We start from the raw sequence: 9525 nt of genomic DNA on the forward strand, positions 1-9525 counted from the left end.
AGCTCACCCTGGACCAGTGGCTACCTGAAACAGCCCCTTTTGCAAAAACAGGAATTGGAGCATCTCTTTCCATCATGCTTTCCAACCATTTCTGCTACAACTGTCCTTCACTCGCAACTAGACCCTTCACTTGTTCCAATTAACTTTTTTCTTTACTTCTTTCTTGCGTAGTTTACATTCTATGCTCCATCAATTCAGTAGCACTCTTTCTGATACACTAAATTTCAATGCCTGTGAGTGAGCCTTTTTCCCTGCTCAGATGGCAGACACTGATACTTGCCTGGCCAGCCTGGTTTTTCAAGGAAGACAACATGTGAGGGTAAATCCTTGGCCAAGAATGCTCCACCTCTAATGCCCCTGGCTTGGAGTCCCAGGGTTATAGCTCTTTAGTTTCCTCTTCAGTTCTTGGTTCCTGAAGCATACTGGCTTCCTGTTCAGGTTGAGGAGCTTCAGGTCTTAGCTTCCTGCTGTGCCAAAGCTGATTCTCCCTTCATGGTGACTTTTCCCTGATATTGGACCCAGGACAGTGTTCTAAGCTAACCTTACTTCTGATGAGTTCTTCCTTCAGGGCCCTAGATGTTTCTTGCTATAGGCCTAAGTCAGAACTATCTCCATCCATCAGCAAGGCTTAAAATACAAATTGGTGAACTTATTCTGCAATGGGCTAGATAGTAAATATTTTAGGCTCTGTAAGCCATTTGAGTTATTTGGTCTCTATTACAACTACTCACTTCTACCATCACAGCTGGAAAGCAGCCATAAATGTAGACAATATAAACAAATGAGCATGGCTATGATTCAATGAAACTTTACTTATAGACACCAGTATTTTAATTTCATAGAATTTTCATGTGTCACAAAATATTCTTTTAATTTGTTTCAGCCATTTAAAGTATAAAGTCTCCTATTCCAGTAGGTATAGTTAAAAATAAATAAAATAAAGTCATTCTTAGTTCACTGGTCTTACAAAAACAGGAGGAAGCCAGATTTAGTCCTTGGGCTGTAGCTTGCTCACTAATGCCATGCTAACTTGTTGAACTTAAAAAGGAATAGGGGGTGAATCTGGCAAGATAATGGAGTAGAAAGTACCAGGAATCTATCTCCCCACTTCGACAATAATTTGCTGACAGAATCTGTTTGATTTAACTGGTTTACAACTCTGGAATGTATTGCAGGCTTAAAAACTTCCAGTGAAGGTTGGGCAGTAAACTGCAGTTACTATCAGTCTGTTTTAGCTTTTAGCAGAGTAGTATTACCCATCCTTCACCCCCAGCCCATACACACTGTGGGAGTCTCCAAAGGAGAAGAGAGAAAGGGGTAGAGATAATATTTGGAGAAATAATATCTGAAAACTTTCCAAATTTGATGAAAGATATGCATATAAACATTCAATGTACTTCAAGTCAGATGAACTCAAAGAGATCCATACTGAGACATTTTATAATCAAACTTTTGAAAGACAAAGACAAAGAAAGAATCTTGAAAGCAGCAAGAGAAGTAACTTATCACATACAAGGGATCCTCAATAAGATTAAGATCATCAGCAGATTTCTCATCAGAAACAAGGCTAGAAGGCAGTGGGCCAATATAGTCAAGGTACTAAAAGAAAAGCACTATCAACCAAGAATCTTATATCTGACAAAACTACCCTTCAAAAGTGGAAGGGAAATTAAGGCTTTCTCAGATAAACAAAAACTGAAGGAGTTTGTTAACATTAGAGTTGCTCTGCAAGAAACACTTAAAGGAACCCTGCAAGGTGAAATGAAAGGACACTAGATAGTAACTTGAAGTCACATGGAAAAAATAGAGATCTCAATAAAGGTAAATACATGAGCAATTTTAAAAGTTAGAACTGTTGTAATGATACTTTGTACCTTCACTTTTTGTATTCTACATGATTTAAGAGATTAATATATTAAAAACCAATTATTTGTTTACAAGTTAATATTATTGTAACTTTGGTTTGTAAATTCACATTTTATTTACTACATAATTTAAGAGAGCAATGCATTTAAGAGATTTATTAGCTTATGCTTTTGTCACACAAAGTGTGAATATGCAGTCTGTGACAACAACAACTGAAAGGGGTAGAGATAAAGCTATAAAGGAGCAGAGTCTTTATGTGTTATTGAGGTTAAGCTTGTCTAAATTCAAATCAGTATTATAACTTTAGGGTGTTATATGTAATCCCCTTTACATTTAACCACAAAAAGATAGCTATAGAATATACACAAAAGGAAATGAGCAAATAATTTAAACTACACTATTTTTTAAAAAAAATCAATTAAACACAAAAGAGCAATGCAGGAAATGAGGGACAAAAAAGCTATCAGTCATATAGAAAACAAATGGCAAAATGACAGAAGTAATTCCCTTCTTATTAGTAATAACTTCAAATGTAAACGGATGAAACTCTCCAGTGGAAAGACAAACATTGGCAGGAAATAATTTTTTTTTTTAAGAAAAACCCATAACAACAACAAAACCCATGATCCAACTATGTGCTATCTACAAGAGACTTGCTTTGGCTCCAAAGACACATATAGAATAAAAGTAAAACAACAGAAGAAAATATTTCATGCAATTAGTAAACAAAAGATGACAAGGGTGACTATACAATATCAGACAAAGTAGACTTTAAATTGTAAAAATGGTTACAAGAGACAGATGGACAATATAAATGTTTCAACACATTAAGAAACTAGAACAACTATAAATATTTACAACCTAATGACAGATCATCAAAATATATTCAGCAAAAACTGACAGAGTCAAAGGGAGAAATAGAAAGTTATACAGTAACAGTTGTAAACATGAACATCCCACTCTCAATAGTAGATAGAACAACTAGACAAGTAAGTTACACAAGAAAATAGAGGACTTAATCAACATTATAAGCCAACTAGATCTAACAGACATATACAGAACACTCTGCCTAACAACGACGGCATACACATTCTTCTCAAGTGCACATGCGGCATGGTCCAGGGTAGATCATATGTTGGGCCACAAATTAAGCCTCAATGTATTAAAAAAAAAAATAGAAGTCTGCATGTTGGAAGTCCAAGGCAGGAGGATCACTTGAGCCCAGGAGTTTGAGACCAGCCTGGGCAAAATAGCAAGACCTTATTTCTGCAAAAAAAAAAAAAATTAGCCAGGCATGGTGGTGCATGCCAGTGGTCCCAACTGCTTGGGAGGCTGTGGTAAGAGGATCACTTGAGCCTGAAAGGTTGAGGCTGCAGTGAGTTGTGATCATGCTACTGCACTCCAGCCTGGGCAGCAGAGACCTTGTCTCCAAAGGAAAAAAGACGTCATACAAAGTATTTTCTCTAATTATATCAAGACAAAATTAGAAATCAATATCAGAAGTAAAGCTAGAAAATTCACAAAATTGTGGTTAAGCTTGTCTAAATTCAAGTTTGAGTGTTATAACCTTAGGATGCTAAATAACCAATGTTTCAGAGAAGAAATCACAAAGAAAATTAGAAAATACAGGTGAATGAAAATGAAAACAGAACACATCAAAACTTATGGGACTCAGCAAATGCACTGATCATAGGGAAATGTATAGTTATAAATGATCACATTTAAAAAAACTAAACAAAGCTAGCAGAGAGAAGAAACTAATAAAGATCAGAGCAAAATAAACAATAGAAAAAAATGGAAAAGCTTAATGAAACAAAAGTTCAACAAAATTTACAAACCTTTATGGAGAATGACTAAGAAAAGAAGAAGATTCAAATTATTAAAACCGAAATGAAAGCAAGGATATTACTACCAATTCTACATAAATAAAAAGGATTTTAAGACAGTACTATGAACAATTGCACATCAACAAACTGAATAGCCTAAATGAAACTGACAAGTTCCTAGAACACAAAACTTACCAAGGCTAAATCACAAAGAAATAGAAAATTTGAATAGACCTGTAAATAGTTAGGAGATTGAATCAGTAGACAAAAATGTCTCAACAAAGAAAAGCTCTGGACCTGATGGCTTCACTCATGAATTTTACCAAACATTGTAAAAAGAACACTAGTCCTTTTCAAACTTTTCCAAGAATTGAAGATTCAGGAACACTTCCTAACTCATTCTATGAAGCTAGTGTTATACTGATACAGAAGCTAGACAAAGACACTATAAGAAAAGAAAACTATCAGACCAGAAGGTCAGAGTAAAAAAATAAAATAAAATAAGAAAACTATTGACCAATATTTCTTATGACATTGGTGCAAAAATCCTCAACAAAATATTAGCAAACCAAATTCAGCAGTATATTAAAAGGATCACATACCATGATGAAGTTGGATTTATTTCTGGAATGCAAGAGTGGCTCAACATATGAAAATTGACCAATGTAATGCACCACATTAACAGAACGAAGGAGAAAAAACACATGGTTATCTCAATTGATGCAGAAAAAGCACTTGACAAAATTCAACACTGTTTTATGATATATAAAAAAAACAATAAACCAGGAATGGAAAAAAACTATACCAACAGTGAAAGTCTTGTGGGAAAACCCACAGCAAACATCATATTCAATGATGAAAAACTGAATGCTTCTCCTCTAAGTTCAGGAACAAGGCAAGGATACCTACTTTTACCACTTCTGTTTAACATATCCCTGAAAGTACTAGCCAGGGCATTTAGGCAAGAAAAATAGTAATAATAGAAGATACCCAGATTGGAAATAAAGAAGTAAAATTCCCAATGTTCGCAGATAATATGGTGTTATATGTTGAAAATCCTTATGTCTCTGTCTGTCTCTGTCTCTCTGTCTCTCTCTGTCTCACACACTCACACGCACACACACACACACACACACACATTGACAGAATAAAATGAATTTACCAAAGTAGCAGTATACAAAGTCAACACACAAAAATCATTTGCATTTCTATACAGTAACAATGAATAATTTGAAAAGGGAAATATGAAAACAATTCCATTTATAATAGCACCAAAAAGAAGAAAATACTTAGAAATAATTTGAACAAGGAGATGAAAGCCTTGTACAATAAAAACTACAAAATATTGCTGAAAGAATGTATAATTAAACAGAAACACATCCCATGTTCATGGATTAAATGGCTTAATATTGTTAAGATGTCAATACTACTCAAAGTGACCTACAAATTTGATGCAATTCCTCTCAAAACCCCAATGATATTTTGGGGAGGAACAGAAAAGCTGATGCTAAAATTATTTTGAGGCCTCAAGAGATCCTGAATGCCCAAAAGTCTTGAAAAGGAAGACCAAAGCTGAGGGACTCACATTTCCTGATTTCAAAACTTACTACAAAGCTGCTATAATCAAAACAGTGTGGTTCTGACATAAAAACATATATAGAGACCAACTGAATAAAATTGGCAGCCCAGAAATAAACTCTCACATGTATGGCCAAATGATTTTTGGCAAGGGTTTCATGACCATTCAATGCGGAAAGAACAGTCTTTTCAACAAATGGTTTGGGAAGACTGAATATCCACATATGAAAGAATGAAATTGGACCTTACCTAACACCATACAGAAAAATAACTCAAAATTAAACAAAGACCTAAAACTAGAAGAAAAACATAAGGCAAAAGCTTTATGACTTTGAATTTAGCAATGATATATTTTTTTGAGATAGACTCTTGCTCTCTTATCCAGGCTGGAGTGCAGTGGCTCAATCTCTGCTCACTGCAATCTCCACCTCCCCAGTTCCAGCGATTCTCACACCTCATCCTCCAGTGTAGCTGGGATTACAGGCGTGCGTTACCACACCTGGGTAATTTTTGTATTTTAAGTAGAGACAAGGTTTCACCATGTTGGCCAGGCTGGTCTTTAACTCCTGACCTCAGGTGATCTGCTGCCTCAGCCTCCCAAAGTGCTGGGATTACAGGTGTGAGCCACCACAACTAGCTGGCAATGATTTTTTAGACATGATATCAAAGGAACAGGCAAAAAAGAAAAAAAAAAAAGAAATTGGATTTCATGAAATTTTGAAAACTTTGTGCATCAAAAGACACTATCAACAGATTAAAAAGGCAATCCACAGGATGGGAGAAAATTTTAGCAAACTGTATATTTAATAAGGAATTAATATCCAGTGTATATAGAGAACTCACCCAAAACTCAAAAACAAAAAAAGCAAACAACCCGATTCAAAAATGGGCAGAGAAATTTCATAGACATTTATCCAAAGAGGATATACATATTTCTCCACTAAGCACATGAAAAGATGTTTGATATCACTGATCATTAGGAAAATGCAAATCAATCTGCAGTGAGATCCCACTTCATGGCTACTATCAAAAAAACAGAAAATAAGTGTTGGAGAGGATGTGGGGATATTGGAACCCTCGTGTGCTGTTGGTGGGAATGTAAACTGGTATGAAAACAGTATGGCAATTCTTCAAAAAATTAAAAATAAAATTGCCATATGATCCAGCAATTCCACTTCTGGGTATATATCTAAAAGAACTGAAAACGAGGTCTCAAAGAGCTCTTTGAACATCAAAGTTCATGGCAGCATTATTCACAATAAACAAAACAGAAAAACAACTCAAGAGTCTGTTTTCAGATGAATGGATAAGCAAAATGTGGTATAGATACAATGGAATATTATTTAGCCTTAAAAAGGAAGGAAGGAAATTCTGACATGTGCTACAAAGGTGAATCTCAAGGACACTATGCTAAATAAAATAACCCAGTCACAAAAAGACAAACACTTTCTGATTCCGATTACATGAGAGGTACTTAGAGTAGTCAAACTCACAGAGATAGAAAGTAGAAAGGTGGCTGTCTTGGGCTTGTGGGGAAGGAGAATGGAGGCTTATTAATGGGTATAAAGTTTCAGTTTTCTTTTCCTTTTTTTTTGACAGTTTCACGCTGTCACCCAGACTGGAGCTCAGTAGCATGATCATGGCTCCTTGTGGCCTCAATCTCCCCAGCTTCAAGTGATTTTCCCACCTCAGTCCCCAAAGTAGCAGGGACTACAGGCAGGCACCACCATGCCTGGCTAATTTTTTAATTATTATTTTTTGTAGAGATGGGATTTCACCATATTGCCTAGGCTGATTTGGAACTCTGGGACTCAAGCAATCCCTCCTTGGCCTCCCAAAATGCTGGGATTACAGGTGTGAGCCTGACCTAAAGTTTCAGTTTTTATCTTTTCAAGACAAAAATCATTATGAAGATGGGTAGTGGTGACAGTTGCTCAATATTATGAATGTATTTAATAAAACTGAATTGTACACTTAAAAATAGTCAAGATGGTAAATTTTATTGATGTTTGAAGGAAACCAAAATATATCACCCCAAAATACTCCTCTTTAGCATAAATATTTTTTAATTAAAGGCAATTAAGAAGTAGCAAACAAACAAACAAAAAAAGCTCCTCTATCCACCTGCTTTTTTGCCTAAAGTTAGGATATAAAGTCTACTTTACTGGAGACAGCTCTTATCGGCCCAAAATAGTGCTAACATAATCTCCAAAAAAAGCCATTTCTGTTAGTGTATTCCCACAGATTTTTAAATTATTATTATTATACTTTAAATTCTGGGGTACATGTGCAGAACGTGCAGGTGTATACATGTGCCGTGGTGGTTTGCTCCATCCATTACCCTGTCATCTACGTTAACTATTTCTCCTAATGCTATCCCTCCCCTAGCTCCTCCACCTGCATGCTATCCCTCCCCGAACCCCCAGCTCCAGACAAGTCCTGGCGTGTGATGTTCCCCTCCCTGTGTCCATGTGTTCTCATTGTTAAACACCCACTTATGAGTGAGAACATGCGGTGTTTGGTTTTCTGTTCTTTTCTCAGTTTGCTGAGAATGATGGTTTCCAGCTTTAACCATGTCCCTGCAAAGGACAGGAACTCATCCTTTTTTATGGCTGCATAGTGTTTTATGGTGTATATGTGCCACATTTTCTTTATCCAGCCTATCATTGATGGGCATTTGGGTTGGTTCCAAGTCTTTGATATTGTAAACAGTGTCACAATAAACATATGTGTGCATGTATCTTTATAATAGAATGATTTACAATCCTTTGGGTATATACCCAGTAATGGAATTGCTGGGTCAAATGGTATTTCTGGTTCTAGATCCTTGAGGAATCGCCCCACTGTCTTCCACAATAGTTGGATTTACACTCCCACAAACAGTGCAAAAGCATTCCTATTTCTCCGCATCCTCTCCACATCTGTTGTCTCCGATTTTTTAATGATTGTCATTCTAACTGGCATGAGATGATCTCTCAATGTGGTTTTGATTCGCGTTTCTCTAATGACCAGTGATGATGAGCTTTTTTTCATATGTTTGTTGGTTGCATAGATGTCTTCTTTTGAGAAGTGTTTGTACATATCTTTTGCCCACTTTTTGATGGGGTTGTTTGTTTTTTTCTTGTAAATTTATTTAAGTTCCTTGTAGATTCTGGATATTAGCCCTTTGTCAGATGGGTATATCGCAAAAATTTTCTCCCATTCTGTTGGTTGTCAATTCACTCTAATAATAGTTTCTTTTGCTGTACAGAAGCTCTTAAGTTAAATTAGATTCCATTTGTCAATTTTGGCTTTTGTTGCCATTGCTTTTGGTGTTTTAGTCATGAAGTCCTTGCCCACACCTATGTCCTGAATGGTATTGTCTGGGTTTTCTTCTAGGGTTTTTACGATGTTAGGTCTTATGTTTAAATCTTTAATCCATCTGGTGTTAATTTTTGTATAAGGTGTAAGGAACGGATTCGGTTTCAGCTTTCTGCATATGGCTAGCCAATTTTCCCAACACCATTTATTAGAGAATCCTTTCCCCACTACTTGTTTTTGTCAGGTTTGTCAAAGATCAGATGGTTGTAGATGTGTGGTGTTATACCTGAGGCCTCTGTTCTGTTCCTTTGGTCTATATCTCTGTTTTGGTACCAGTACCATGCTGTTTCGATTACTATAGCCTTGTAATATAGTTTGAATTCAGGTAGCGTGATGCCTCCAGCTTTGGTTTTGTTTTTTGTTTTTTTCTTTTTTTTGTTTGCTTAGGATTGTCTTTGTTATCCAGGCTGTTTTTTGGTTCCGTATGAAATTTAAGGTGTTTGTTTCCAATTCTGTGAAGAAAGTTAGTGGGAGTTTGATGGGGATAGCATTAAATCTGTAAATTACTTTGTGCAGTATGGCCATTTTCACGATATCGATTCTTCCTAACTATGAGCATAGAATGGTTTTCCATCTGTTTGTGTCCTCTTATTTCCTTGAGCAGTGGTTTGTAGTTCTCCTTGAAGAGGTCCTTCACATCCCTGGTTAGTTGTATTCCTAGGTATTTTATTCTCTTTGTAGCAATTGTGAATGGGAGTTCACTCACGATTCGGCTCTCTGTTTTTCTGTTAATGGTGTATAGAAATGCTTGTGATTTCTGCACATTGATTTTGTATCCTGAGACTTTGCTGAAGTTGCTTTTCAGCTTAAGGAGATTTTGGGCTGAGATGATGGGGTCTTCTAAATATACAATCATGTCATCTGCAAATAGAGACAATTTGACTTCCTCCTTTCC

The sequence above is a fragment of the Callithrix jacchus genome, chromosome 2 (assembly GCF_049354715.1).
Source record: "Callithrix jacchus isolate 240 chromosome 2, calJac240_pri, whole genome shotgun sequence".
Taxonomy (NCBI): Eukaryota; Metazoa; Chordata; class Mammalia; order Primates; family Cebidae; genus Callithrix; species Callithrix jacchus.